This window comes from Pelobates fuscus, chromosome 6 (genome assembly GCF_036172605.1).
Source record: "Pelobates fuscus isolate aPelFus1 chromosome 6, aPelFus1.pri, whole genome shotgun sequence".
Taxonomy (NCBI): Eukaryota; Metazoa; Chordata; class Amphibia; order Anura; family Pelobatidae; genus Pelobates; species Pelobates fuscus.
This window is the reverse complement of record NC_086322.1, coordinates 221,772,562-221,787,952: the sequence shown is the minus strand read 5'-3', so window position 1 is coordinate 221,787,952 and position 15,391 is coordinate 221,772,562. Positions and strand designations below refer to the sequence as shown.

At 42.7% G+C, this 15,391-nt stretch overlaps 1 long non-coding RNA gene across 1 annotated transcript in view; it reads left to right on the top strand.

The window, feature by feature from the left end:
• The first annotated feature begins 462 nt into the window (after positions 1–462).
• LOC134614706 (uncharacterized) overlaps positions 463–15,391 on the top strand; it is a 52,111-nt gene continuing 37,182 nt past the window's right edge. The window contains exon 1 of the long non-coding RNA XR_010091265.1: positions 463–538. This is a non-coding gene — a long non-coding RNA (uncharacterized LOC134614706). The remainder of the gene's footprint in view (positions 539–15,391) is intronic.

The window sequence follows — 15,391 nt, the reverse complement described above, 5'->3', positions numbered from 1 at the left end:
TCACTGACAGACACACACACACACACACAGGCACTTACTGACAGACATACACTCACTCACCGACAGACACACATACACACACAAGCACACTGACATACATACACTCACTCACTGACAGACACACACACTGACATACATGCACTCACTCACTGACAGACACTCACACACAGACACTCACTGACATACACTTACTCACTGACACACACACACACACTCACTAACATACATAAATACACTCACTCACTGACAGACACACACAAAGAGACACTCACTGACAGACATACACTTACTCACTGACAGACACACATACACACACTCACTGACAGTCAAACACTCAAACACTCACTTCCCTGGGGTCCAGTGTGGGGAAGCTCCTCACTCCTCCCACCCATGTCATATTCCGGCTCCCAGCAACATAGAGGGCGCACAAGGGAGGAGTGAGAGACTGCAAGAACAGCCTCCCTCGCCGCCTGGTTTATCCGTCCCCCTCTCCTCCGGTCATCGGCATTTGTTGGCAGATCAGGCAACTGCCATCAAGGTAAGCCGGTCTAACCACGTGGCTCATCTGATACAAAGGAGAGGGACGCGTAATTCCAGTTCTTACATTCCTGCACCTGACGTGAAGATCCACACATTTGATGTGCCTGAAAACCACTTCAATTTTGTGAGTGAGACCTATTATTAAGGGGCAATTTATGTTTTGACGTTAATCCCCTATGAGCGTATTTTCTTTTGTTTTATAGGTTTAGGTATTTCTTATATTTTCTAAAGTTGTTTTGAGGATTGAGAGGAATCCTTTTGCTATACCTACACCTAACGAAAGGGAAGTAATTACTACATTTATTTTGTATACTGCACCTGGGTGGTCTAAAACCTATATCTCTAAGCAGGTGCCAACTCTGCCCTACCTGGCACTGCTTTATGGGCACCATGGGGGGGGGGGGGGGAGGGCAGAGGGGGCCATGCCCCCCCCCCCCTAGATCAGGCTGTTCCCCCTCTTTGTGCCTCCCCAATTGAAAGTGAACTTACTGCTCGCTGGGCTCCCTCCATGTTACTGAGTGCCCAGCCCCTGAGCAGATGGATCCTGCAGGCAGGGGAATCCCCATGCCTGTAAACACGCACAGACACTGGAGGGAGGAGGGAGCAGGAAGCAGGCTGAAGGGGAGACTTCTAGTGCTGTGGAGGAGGAACCATTCTCCAGCCTGCAGGAAGTCTCCCCTTTGTTTCTGCTAGGGGGAGCAGGATAGCAGTGCACAGTGAGCATAGCCTGCTTCCACAGCCCTAGCACAGGTATGGCCCACATGGAGCCCAAGGGGGCTGATCATATTGTGTATGTTTGTGTGTGTGTATAAAGTGTGACTAAACTGGTGTGAGTGACATTGTGTGTGTATAGTTCAGTAAGAGTGTGTGTTAGTGAGAGTGTGAGACATTGTGTGTGTGTGTGTAGTTCAGTAAGAGTGTGTGTTAGTGAGAGTGTGAGACATTGTGTGTGTATGTGTGTATACTGAATAGTGTGTGTTAGTGAGAGTGTGAGATATTGTGTGTGTGTGTGTGTATGCTGAATAGTGTGTCTTAGTGAGAGTGTGAGACATTGTGTGTGTATAGTTTAGTAAGAGTGTGTGTTAGTGAGAGTGTGAGACATTGTGTGTGTATAGTTCAGTAAGAGTTTGTGTTAGTGAGAGTGTGAAACATTGTGTGTGTGGGTATACTGAATAGTGTGTGTTAGTGAGAGTGTGAGACATTGTGTGTGTACAGTTCAGTAAGAGTGTGTGTTAGTGAGAGTGTGAGACATTGTGTGTGTATAGTTCAGTAACAGTGTGTGTTAGTGAGAGTGTGAGACATTGTGTGTGTGTATGTGTGTATACTGAATAATGTGTGTTAGTGAGAGTTTGAGACGTGTGTATACTTAATAGTGTCAGTGACATTATGTGTATACTTAACAGTGTGTGTTAGTGAGATTGTCGCACATTGTGTGTATACTTAATAATAGTGAGTATTAGTGGGAGTGTGTGACATTGTGTGTATTCTTAATAGTGTGTGTCAGTGACGTTGTGTGTATATGTAATAATAATGTGTTATTGTCTGACATTGTGTGTATACTTAATAATAGTGTGTTAGTGAGAGTGTGTCAGTGACATTGTGTATATACTTAATAAATGTGTGTTAGTGAGAGTGTGTGACGTGTGTATACTTCAGTAAGAGTATATGTTAGAGTGTGTAAGTGACATTGTGTGCGAGTGACTATGCAACCAATTATATTCATAATACATTTGATAGATTATAATGAAAAAAATGTTTCTTACAGTGAACCTTTTAGACAGGTTCACTGTAACATTAATTAACGTAAACCCATTACTATAAATGAAATCCCACAATGTTATAAATAAAATCCCACCAAATTAATGAAAATATTATTATCACAGCTTTAAAATATATATTTCATGTAAAATTTATGTATTACAGACATCCCAACATGCAAAAATGCATTTCAGGGAGGTGGCTTCACAAGTTACTACGCCACCCCCGTGTACATGTGCGATCACTTCGCCTCCCCCTGACATGCTTGCGCTCATTCTCCCCCCCCCCCCCCCCCTCCACCAACACACACAGACACACAGATATGCGTACTGGCACATACACACACTCTGGCACATACACATTGACACACAGATACACACATTGAAACGCACACTGGTACATACATTCAGATACACACACTGAAACACACACAGATACACACACATATTGACATGCACAGAAGTCACTTTATAGATTTCATTGTGTGTGTGATATTGTGTATGATCTGCGGGTGTCAGGGAACCGCATTCAACATGCAAGAGTCTCCCTGAACTACCGGGAGACTTAGGATGTCTGGTATTTGGCAGTATGTGTGTATGGATTTATGTATTATGCAGTGTGCGTGTATGGGTGTATATATTAGGCAATATATGTATTGTGCAATATGTGTGTGCAGATGGATGTATTAGGCAGTATGTGTGTATGGATGTAAGTATTATTCAGTGAGCATGTATTAGGCAGTGTGCGTTTATGGGTCTATGTATTAGGCAATATGTGTGTATGGGTGTGTATGTATCAGGCAATATGTGTGTATACCGTATATACTCGAGTATAAGCCGACCCGAATATAAGCCGAGGCCCCTAATTTTACCCCAAAAAACTGGGAAAACTTATTGACTCGAGTATAAGACTAGGGTGGGAAATGCAGCAGCTACTGGTAAATTTCTAAATAAAATTATATTAATTGAATATTTATTTACAGTGTGTGTATATAATGAATGCAGTGTGTGCGTATGAATGCAGTGTGTGCGTATGAATGCAGTGTGTGCGTATGAATGCAGTGTGCGTATGAGTGCAGTGCGCGTATGAGTGCAGTGCGCGTATGAGTGCAGTGCGCGTATGAGTGCAGTGCGCGAGTGCAGTGCGTGTTTATGAGTACAGTGTGTGTGTGTATGAGTGCAGTGTGTGTGCGTATATATTAATTGAATATTTATTTCCAGTGTGTGTATATAATGAGTGCAGTGTGTGTGTGTATGAGTGCAGTGTGTGTGAGTGCAGTGTGTGTGTGAGTGCAGTGTGTGTGTGAGTGCAGTGTGTGTATATGAATGAAGTGTGTGTGTGTGATGCAGTGTGTGTGAGTGCAGTGTGTGTATATGAATGAAGTGTGAGTGTGTGATGCAGTGTGTGTATATGAATGAAGTGTGAGTGTGTGATGCAGTGTGTGATGCAGTGTGTGTTTGTGTATGTGTTGGTGGGGGTGGGCATTTGATATATTAATTATTATTATTATTTTTTTTTTATATTATTATTTTTTTTATTATTATTATTTATTTAATTATTATTATTTATTTTTTTTATTATCTTTTTTTTTTCGTCCCCCTCCCTGCTTGCTAGCTGGCCAGGGAGGGGGGCTCCTTCCCTGGTGGTCCAGTGTCATTGGTAGTTCAGTGGGGGAGAGGGGTGCTGGCAGAGCTGTACTTACCTTTCCTGCAGCTCCTGTCAGCTCCCTCCTCCTCCGCGCGGTCTGTGCAGCTCCCTCTGTCAGCTCCCAGTGTAAGTCTCGCGAGAGCCACGGCTCTCGCGAGACTTACACTGGGAGCTGACCGAGGTGCTGAATGGACGGCGCGGAGGAGGAGAGAGCTGACAGGAGCTGCAGGAAAGGTAAGTACAGCTCTGCCAGCACCCCTCTCCCCCCAGTCTGTATTATGGCAATGCAAATTGCCATAATACAGACTCTGACTCGAGTATAAGCCGAGTTGGGGTTTTTCAGCACAAAAAATGTGCTGAAAAACTCGGCTTATACTCGAGTATATACGGTAAATGTAAGGATGGATGTATTAGGCAGTGTGTGTGTGTATGGGTGTGTATGTATCAGGCAATATGTGTGTATATATGTATGGATGGATGTATTAGGCAGTGTGTGTGTATGGGTGTGTATGTATTAGGCAATATGTGTGCAGGAGCAGAGCAAACAGAGAGGAGCAGAACAAGCAGAGAAGAGGCAGCGCAGAGCAAGTAGAGAGGAGCAGAGCAAGCAGAGAGGACGAGTAGCAGAGAGAAGCAGAGCAAGTCGAGAGGAGCAGAGCAAGCAGAGAGGAGCAGAATAAGTAGAGAGGAGCAGAGCAGAGCAAGTAGAGAAAAGCAGAACAAGTCGAGAGTAGCGGAGCAGAGCAAGCAGAGAGGAGTAAAAGCAGACCATGCAAATAGAAGCACAGCATGCAGAGAGGAGGCAGAGCAGAGCAAGCAGAGAGGAGGCAGAGTAGAGAGCAGCACCGCAGATCAAGCAGAGAGAAGCAGAGCAAGTCGGGAGTAGCGGAGCAGAGCAAGCAGAGAGGAGCGGAGCAGAGCATGCAAATAGAAGCACAGCATACAGAGAGGAGGCAGAGTAGAGCAAGAGCAAAGGAGGCAGAACAGAGCAAGCAGAGAGGAGCAGGTATTGTGGCCTGCGGCCTCTGCCACATCTAGGTTATGAGAAAAGTGAATTAATTGCAGTGATTACAGTGAGTGGTGTGAGTGTGACAAAGGTTACTTACTCCTGATTGCAGACAGTGAGTGGTATGACAGTGGCACTTACTCCTGAGATTGCAGACAGTGTTGTGACAGTGTCACCTTACTTACCAGAGATTGCAGACAGTTTGCAGTGCGGCCCCACATAAGGTGTGAAACCATGCCTACCTGAGAGTGCAATTTGCAGAGGGACTGAGCGAGCGGAGCAGACACTCCAGACAGTGGCACTACTACTCAGGGCCGGTGCAAGGATTTTTGCCGCCCTAGGCAAAAGTAAAGTTTGCCGCCCCCCCCTCCCCCCGTGACATCACAATGCCCCACCCATATGACCTGCCATGTTAACTAACGCTAGTGCTGCAGTGCCGCCGTGTTTACATTAAAATGCCTGCAGGGACAGGCTATAGACACCAGAACCACTACATTAAGCTGCAGTGGTTCTGGGGACTAAAGTGTTTCTTTAATGTGAGGTAAATTAGAGATTAGTGCCACAAATAATATACTAGATTGCCTACTTACAACCAGATGAGGATAATGATGGGCTCTAGCTGCAGTCTGGCTCCCGGGCGGTGCGCCGTCATGGACGCACCAGCCCGGGCAAAGCTGCAGCCTCCTGAGGCTCTTTACAGAGCGCTCGGGCGGCTGCAGCATTAGGGGGGCCGGCGCTCCTGGCGGCGCCCCTTCCCAAGGGGCGCCCTAGGCAGCTGCCTAGTCCGCCTAACAGGTAGCGCCGGCCCTGCTACTACTGTAAGTAACGTGAACTTTAATTGCAGCTTTTGAGTAAATGATATGTATGGGATTACAGGATTACATATTGTGAGCATGAGAATGAAACAAGTAATTTTAGTTTGTGTTGGTATAGTATTCACCAACTATAGGTCAGGGCACAAACTTTAGTGCCAACCATTTTTAATTGTTCATGGAAGTAGAGCTGAATCTGCTCTTCTTACAGGAACAATTCATTTGAGTTAGCATTTCAAAATACAACTTTGTGTCACTTTAAAATGATTAAACTGTAGTGTAGAGAATACACTGTTAGGTGACCATTTTCTAAGTATGTGAAATATTTATATAGAAGTGTTATTTTAAATTCCCTTCAAATTGCATGTTGTAAATTATTTTAAAAATAAATATTTAAAAAATAAATAAAAAAAATAGTTTTGTAACAATTCTGGCATCATGAGATATTGTTACAATTGCATATCTAAAGCAGACTTTAGCATATTTAACAAGGTGCTGGAAATCTGAATTTTGTTAACTTTTAAATGTTCTCCACGTGTGTGTCTGTGTACACACACATGTTTTGTAATTGCCCCCCTACTTCTGTCCCTGGCCCCCCATGTGCCCCCCCTAAATATTAATGCTGGAGACGCCACTGCCTGCCAAACCTAATACAATCAGATCAGTCAGGGTTTGTGCCAGGCAGGGAAGCCAAGCAAAATACCACTAAGATCCTGAATCTCCTCCACCAAGCAAAACGCTCGGGTGAACCCAATCTACTCCTGTCGATAGACGCAGAGAAAGCGTTCGACAGAGTAGACTGGACCCTCATGATGCAAACGCTCCAACACATGGGTTTTGGCCCCAACTGGCTGAAATGGCTTGGGGCCATTTACTCCACTCCAACAGCACGCTTACGCATCAATGGCCAACTGTCAGACACAGTGCACATCTTGAATGGCACCAGACAGGGATGCCCCCTCTCCACTCTGTTATTCATGCTAGTTTTGGAACCATTTTTGCAGGGTATAAGAGATAACCCCAACATCAATGGTATCCAGGTGGGGAAGGACAACCACAAGATATCCACATTTGCAGACGACATCATGACTACTCATTCATTCGCATGGACCACAGGAGCACTCAAATAGCTAGGGGTATACATACCCAGCGACACCACACAGTTATACGCCAGCAATTTCCCCAAATTAATTAAGGAGATCAAGACAGATCTCACTACATGGAACAAACCACACTTTGGATGGTTCAGTAGACTAAACATTTTAAAGATGAATGTACTGCCCAGAATTCTGTATTTACTACAAGTCCTGCCAATAACACTCCTCAAACAACTGTTTGACATGATACGCCATATCTTTACCTCATTCATCTGGGCACACAAAAAACCCCGCCTACCATATGCACTAATGAAAAGACTGAAAGAGGAAGGAGGACTGAGGCTCCCAGACATCGAATTATACCATAAAGCCTCCCTTCTAGCTAGGGTCTACGAATGGTCCAACCCGCAATCTGACAAACAATGGGTTAAACTTGAAGACGCATGCTTCACCACACCGATCTATACCATCCCCTGGCACAAATCTGGCCAAACACTACTTCGAACACACGGCCATCCCACCACCACCCCAACACTCAGGTTATGGTTGCACATACGCAACCTCCAAGCGTTATCCCCATACCCTTCCCCAATGTATCCGGTCACACACAACCCTTTATTCCCCCCAGGGGTAGACGGAAAAACGTTTAGGCGATTTCACGAACCATCACCATACCTAACATAAGAGATGGTCGCAAAAGGAGACGAGGTCAAACCACTAAAGGAAATGATCCCTGAAAAGGAGATCACAGCAATCCATACCTTCTGCCATGCTCAACTCACACACTTCCTGAAAAAGGCCCCCCTAGCACAGGGCAAAGTAAGAGACCAAACATTCTTCAAAGGTTATGCCAGAAACGCATGATCCAAAATAAACTAATTTCTAAGATGAATGAGTTCCTCCTTTCCACTCAACCCAAACATAAGCCTACCTTCACCTCAACCTGGGAATCTGAACTCTTTCACGCCAGACATCTGGAATAAAATCTTCACCATAATACATAGATCCACACGGAACACTGAGGCGCAAGAGAGTAATTATAAGTGCATAGCAAGATGGTACTATACCCTGGCTAGGCTTCACTCCATTTTCCCCCAAACATCCACATGCTGCTGGAGATGCCACCAACCCAACAGCACGGCAACCCACATCTGGTGGACATGTCCAGAGGTAAAAAAATTCTGGACACGCATCTCAGGCTTAATACAAACAATCATTGAAGAAACATTCGCACTCACCCCAGACACCTTCATATTTCTCCTCCCACCCTGCAACCTGCCCAAAAGGAAGGTGCAACTACTAACACACCTAATCACGGCTGCCAACCAACTAATTCCACTGTTCTGGAAAAAACCCAACACACCATCTATTAGGGACTGGATACAGAGAGCGGAGACCACGAGAAGCATGGAAGAAATATGCTACTCCTTCTCTGATAAATACACCACATACACAGACACATGGGCCAGGTGGTGCGAGTACATGCAAACCACGGGCTTTCAAACAAGAGACAACCAGATCGCGCGGCAATAGGTCAATACCACAGTGGTCACTGTGAAATACTAAACAGCGAAGTCAATGTACAAAATGCAATTGACAATATTGAAGTTGACCAAAAAGTACCACACGATAACCACCTATAGAATGTTGACACATGACGCTGAAAAAGCCCAGCAGAACACTCTAGATATGATAGCAGACCGGTATACCATTGCATATTCCAACCTATTTGTAAATAAAGTAGATAAAGCGGAAAACTAGTTTGTATAAGAGTTATTTCATGCACAAAGTTTATGAGCACATTAACTGTATAACTTGCTGACTTTACTTGCTGTTAGACGTGGTACCTCTAAGTTTGTTACGACATGTATTCAACCTTGTTCTATATAATTCACATGTAACGCTTTTGAACTGCAAAATAAATAAATAAAATAAATTAAAAAATGTTTTTTTATAAAAAATAATATACAACATAAATACAGTACATTGCATCATATAAAGGAAAATGACAGGATTTAAAAACTGACTGTATGTGACTAGAGGTTGTAGTCAAAAAGGACCCCAAGGCAGTGTGGCATTTCAGTTATTATATATAAATGTGTTTTATAGAATATGCAGTATGAAATGTATTTTTTTTTTATAGAATGACATATAGTTTGTCCCTATTCTCTGCATAGATCTGTGATCTGATAATCTCTGCTGCTTTTAACTCTCAGTAATGTTTGAATGCACATATTTGAATCTTGATCAGCAAAATTACCTACCAGATTTTGGGCATGATGAAAGTACAACTAGTCTAAATTTCTAGAAGTAAACAGAAGAAATAAAAAATCGTGTATATATATATATATATGACATGTTCTGCGGCAAAGCTGTCTAAGAAAATTGTGTAAATAGAACAGAGAAGGAAAATCTATCATACCACGAGTAGAAGATGATCAACAAATTCATATCAGCAAATTAACACAGTAAACGGTATAATTACAAGAGCTGCATTGTGTTCACTTTATTTTACAGTAAACTGTATGTTTTAAGGAACTTGGGTAAGACTGTGCTGAACCTTTGTAAGCTGTGCTAGAGACTGTTATGATGTCGCATTAATGTTTTGCAGCCTTTCAGAGTCATTTAGTGCCCTCAAATGTTCTAGAAACTAGACATAACTCAGAACTTAGACTAGAATATGGTAACGGCAAAATAATTGATGAGTACAATAGAATAAATGACGTATATCTGTTCAATGGAGAGAGAAAACAGAGACAGCTCTTAAAGTCTTTAAGGTCACAAACCAAAAGAAAGAAACCAGAGTGTGTTTAATGCTTACTGTCATGGCATTCAAAAAAGGACCGATACATGTGAGAAGCTTAACTGCAGAGACAAGTGTCAGGGTCATCAAAAGAAAGAACTAAGGCAGCCATAAAGAAAATCACATACACTTAGCAGTGGACTTGGTGCAATTTTGTAAAAATGAAAGCTCAATTTAGAATAAGAGGGGAAATCTTAGTAATATAAACTGTACAGCAAAGGCTGTAGGGGACAAGTACTCAGAATTCAGGAACCGTGTACACCTGGAAAACAGGGTCATAGGGGCCCAATGACATAGCTACCTAGGGTCCATTGGTCACAGGAGAAGGTAATGGAGACAACATGAGTATGGATCTAAATCTGAATGAAAAACAGCAAACACAGAGCTGTCTAGAATTTAGAGGACTAGAAAGAACAAAGTGACATAGAGTGACTGCTTGTGAGCTGCCAAAAAGGGGCCAATACATGTAAGGCATTTGGAGAGAAAGAAGGAACACGACAAAGATTAAGACATCCAAAAGGATGCCATAGTGGAGATTATTATGTACTGCTTAGACAGGTGCTTGTGTATGTTGGTTATAACAGGGTAAAAATGTTCTGCTTAGGAAATGCTTGGAATAATAACTAAAAGAACTGTAGATACAATGTATATATTGTGATCCCTATTATAACATCTATATAACTACTATACTAATGGGAGGGCATGCATTGTTTGGACGAATTCCCCTTTTCTCCTAATACTTCTAGATCTCAGATTGAATTGTCCTACTCTGATGGAGTGTTTGATGTATGCCACCCTTGCCAGCCCTTCCATGACTGTATTAACAGCATCTTCTTTGTACTCACATGTAACTTCTAAAGTCACACGTGCACTAGTTCTATCTAAAATAAAATACACATTCAAAAAGCAAACTTGTGCTCAAAAAGCTCTGGCTAATTGTGTCTCCAGGACAGCCAAATCTTAAAGGGACACTATAGTCACCAGAACAACTACAGCTCATTGAATTTGTTCTGGTGAGTAGAGTCATTACCTTCAGGCTTTTTGCTGTAAACACTGGCTTTTCAGAGAAAATGCAGTGTTTACATTACAGCCTAGTGATAACTTCACTTGGCCACTCCTCAGATAGCTTCAAGAGATCCTTCCTGGGTCATGGCTGCCTAAAATGCATCCAAACATTCAGTATCTCCTCCCTCTGCATGCAGACACTGAACTCTCCTCATAGAGATTCATTGATTCAATTCATCTGTATGAGGAGATGCTGATTGGCCAGGGATGTGTTTGAATAGTGCTGGCTCTACCCCTAATCTGCCTCCTTGTCAGTCTCAGCCAATCCTATGGGGAAACATTGTGATTGGATCAGGCCACCACTTCTGATGATGTCAGAGGTCAGAGGAAGTTCACAGGCAGAGGCAGCAGCTTCAGACTTGAATACAAGTATGATTTTACTATCTTTAGGGAGGCAAAGTGGGTCAAGGGGGCTAGATAGTGGTTTTAACACTATAGGGTCAGGAATACATGTTTGTGTTCCTGACTCTATAGTGCTCCTTTAATTACACTAGAAACATGATTGACACATAACAGTAGGACAGTAGCACCAACATATAAAAATATACAGTAGCAATATTTGGTACACACAGATACAATTTCATTAAACAGAAAGATTTGATGGAGGGAAGTTTGTATTTCTTTTGTGAAATATGACGAGAGTTGTAGTAGTGAACTAGCAACTACGTTAAGATTTATTTTTTTATTGCTCGTCTCAGAAAATGCCATCTCTGGGTCCACAAAGCTAATGTTTATCAGCATTGCTTAATGTGATATAAATTTACAGTAATATAACCACTGACAAAGTGTAGTAACTTTTAAATGATGCTTGAATGTTTTATGGGAAATACAGCCAGACACACAACTTGGATTTATTTGTGAAGAATGATAATAATCAACACTTGTTTCATATACCAAATGGAATACATTTCATATTCATAGGAAAATTGTATATAAACGGTTGACATTATGAATGTAATATTTCATGATGTTCAGCAAATAGAGTTAAACCCCAAAGAGATGCAATTAGGAATGAATTGCAGAAAATAAAATAAAACTCTGAATTTCCCAGGGATGTACATGAAGTGACTCCAAGGGTGATACGTTATGAAACAAAAAAATATCTTTATGCTATTCCTTGGTGCAAATTTATGAGTGTTGGGGAAAGACCTTTGCCTTTGGTGCTTTCTTTGAGTAGTGATCTAGCCGCTGGCTACTTGTCGGAGAACCTAAAAGAGAGTTCAAGGCATCTGTCCAGCTGATAATTGATGAAGCTTTGTATAAAAGATAATGAACCAATTTACTAAGCTAAATTATAATACCACCATAACCAAGTGTTATAATCAGGAAAGGAGAATACTGAAGCCTACTGATCTAAAATGTTAGTATTATAAAAGCTATTTTCTAGATATTACTATTAAAGGAACACTATAATGTCAGGAATACAGGGGCGTGGCCTGGCACCGCTACAGCCAAGACGCCATTACAGACAGCTCCGCTAAGAATTGCCTAAAAACGCTGAAAACGGCGAAATTAACTTCAAGCCGCCGACTACAAACACTTACAGCGGGAAGGGGAACCCCTGCTGCATCGACCCATGCCATTCCGGTTCGGATCCGCCTCAGCTCCACCCCGCAAGACCCGGCAGAGGCTCCGGTCTGAAAGCCTGAAAGCCGCAACTTACCACGCCGAGCTCCTCGCGGACTGGAGTGAGTATTTACACCCCTACCAAAACGAGCCTGACACTCCAATCATGGGTCGAAAAACACAGAAACAGACAGGGGCACCCATTCCAGAGGCGAGAGATATAGGGACGCTCCTCAAATGCTCCAGGCCCAAAACAACAGAACTCTCACCACCCCCAGCCGTCCCAGACACCATAGAGCCTCAGGAGCCTGAAGGGGGGAACGGGAAAGACAGCAAGAACCCAGACACAGCGACAACCGTCGTAATAGAGTCCCCAAGCCCAGCACACGCTACTAAAAAGGACATTGCAGACCTTTATGATAGAATCAAGCTACTATTTGACACAGACATCGCCCTAGTCAAAACTGAAGTACAAGCGGTCACTGACCGTGTACAAGCCACGGAGGAAGACGTGATCGATCTCAAGCAGAGCCTGGCAGCCCTAGGGGACACTGTGCAACAAATGAGAACTCTGCACTCCTCTCTGACGCACAGAGTGGACACCCTGGATGACAGGAGTAGGCGCAAACACATAAAAATCCGCGGAGTCTCCGATGCGGTGTCCGCGGAGGAACTGCCGCACTTCCTTAGGCGGCTGATGGCCTCATCCCTACCCGCCAAACAAGCTAAACAAATCCCGCTGGACGGAGCTTACAGGGTCAATAGACCACAACGCGCCCCAACGAGCCTGCCCAGGGATATTATTCTCAAATGCCAAACCGTTACAGACAAACAAAAGCTCATGAAGGCGTTCCAAGAACGGGCCCCCATGGACTTTGAATCACACCAGCTGACATTTTACCAGGATGTCACCAGGGCAACACTTCACTGGAGAAAAACCATGCAACCTATTACAACTAAGTTGCGAGAGGCTGGCGTGGCCTACCGCTGGTCGGCGTCCCGAACCCTTACGGTCATCAAAGACGGAAAGGTGCACACAGCGTCTTCTCCAACGGATGCCCCCACCCTTTTCACAGCCCTGGACCTGATGAGAGGCGCTGGAACTCCACCGAGACCGGCAACACATCACCAATGGGACATACCCAATGTGACACCCTTTGTTCCAGCTCGGAATCGCAACCCATCTCAGGATCAAGACTCAGTGACTTAATCGCAGCTTGAACGGCACTACTTCAGTGCACCTCCCCAATGTTGGCGGCAAAGAAAGAATTATCTACCACCGAGCCACAATATAGTGGCACCCTGCAAAGCGGACTGTAGCAATTGAATATTCCATGTTCTTCTCTCTTTTCTAATGTACCTAGTTTTGGTTTAATTTCATGTTTTAACTTTGTGTTTTATGTTTCATGGCGCATACCGCCAGATATTCCACTAATGCTGACACACGAACAGACGAACCCGTTAATTCTAACCACAATCTCCCCCCCCCCCCCCCCGTCTCCCCATAGGTCAGGGGAACACAAGAACGACAGGGGCCTCTGCCACTGCCCCTCACCAACTACCTACCCAAGAGGCACACGCCTACAAACACACTGCACCACTGACTTACCCACCCTTCAACCCCTCATGGGTGGCCAGACGATACGACCCACGAAGGCAGCCGACCCCTGATAAGGCACCACCAGGAACCCACTCATCATACCTTGACTGCCACGGAAGCCCTTTACACATACACCACATAACAAGACGTTATAATATACCTCTGCTTAAAACCACTAGCCTAATTGGGTTACTTCCTGTTAAATATTAACGTCGACGCTCCAACACTAAATTGTCACTCAACAGTTTAATACACTACTTTCTGACATCATGCTTTACGTTGATTTATACTGTTTGAATAACGTTCCTGTTCATATTGAATGCCATATAAAAAGAAAAATGAGGCACTTACTACCTGGAAATGTAATTAATGATAATATCTCTGTACTAATCCATAAATGTGGAACACCCCTGCATTTCCCTTTTCTTCATTTTGTACCCTTTATATATGCCTTAACAAAATAAAGAATTTATAAAAAAAAGGAATACAAACTTGTATTGCTGACACTAAAAATTTAACACAGCCGTTTAGGTGGCGTTTTACTCACCTTTTTCCAGTGCCAAGCGGGTCTCCTTGTTGCTAGTTCTGCTGCTGCAGATCGTGATCACCTTTGTTTGTGCATCTTTGTCTCCCTTTGTATCTCTCTCTCTCTATATATAAGTTTTTCATGTGTTCATCTTTTGCTGTATATGCATCTCATAACAAATGTGGCCGCAATACAAAGACAAATAGGGAGCAATATGGGGCAATAAAATAACATTTGAGGCAATATATATTGGTCTATATCCCAATGTGTGGGAACAATGTGACAATATTTGTAGTAAAATGATGTGATATTAATTATTTATTTATAAAATATTTTACCACGAAGGATACATTGAGATTCCTCTCATTTTCCTGGGTCCACAAAACATTGCATTGATGCAACAGGGTACAATAAAATACAAAAACAATATTATTTTTTCAATGTCTTATTTTTATTGGAAAATGATTTCCATTTTTCCATAGATACATAAGTAAATACAACATTGATAAGTAATAAATAATAATAATAATAATAATAATAATAATAAAAAAAAACAATAATAAATAAAGACACAAAACATCAGGGCAGATCATATATCCCAAGGAAAGATGCAGAATCAGAGACAAGGGAACATATTCTACAAGTCATATTGCAGTCACCATACTCTAAATGCCTAAGTAAATACAATTCGATATATCACATTAGTCAATTATAATACAAGAACATATAAAAAAATACATATCCTCAAATCTAATTCAGTGGTGTAACTCAGGTAATTAAATTATCTATCTTTCCCATGGGTGCCCCCCCCCCCCCCAAAAAAAAGAGAAGAAAGACAAAAACAGAAAAAACAAACAAAAAAAACATAAAATCAAGGATATTCAGAAGAATCTTATTGTACATAGTGAGCAGCAGCCATAGTCTAATGTACGCCTTTTTGTATATTCCCATTTTTTTTAAATAAACAAAAT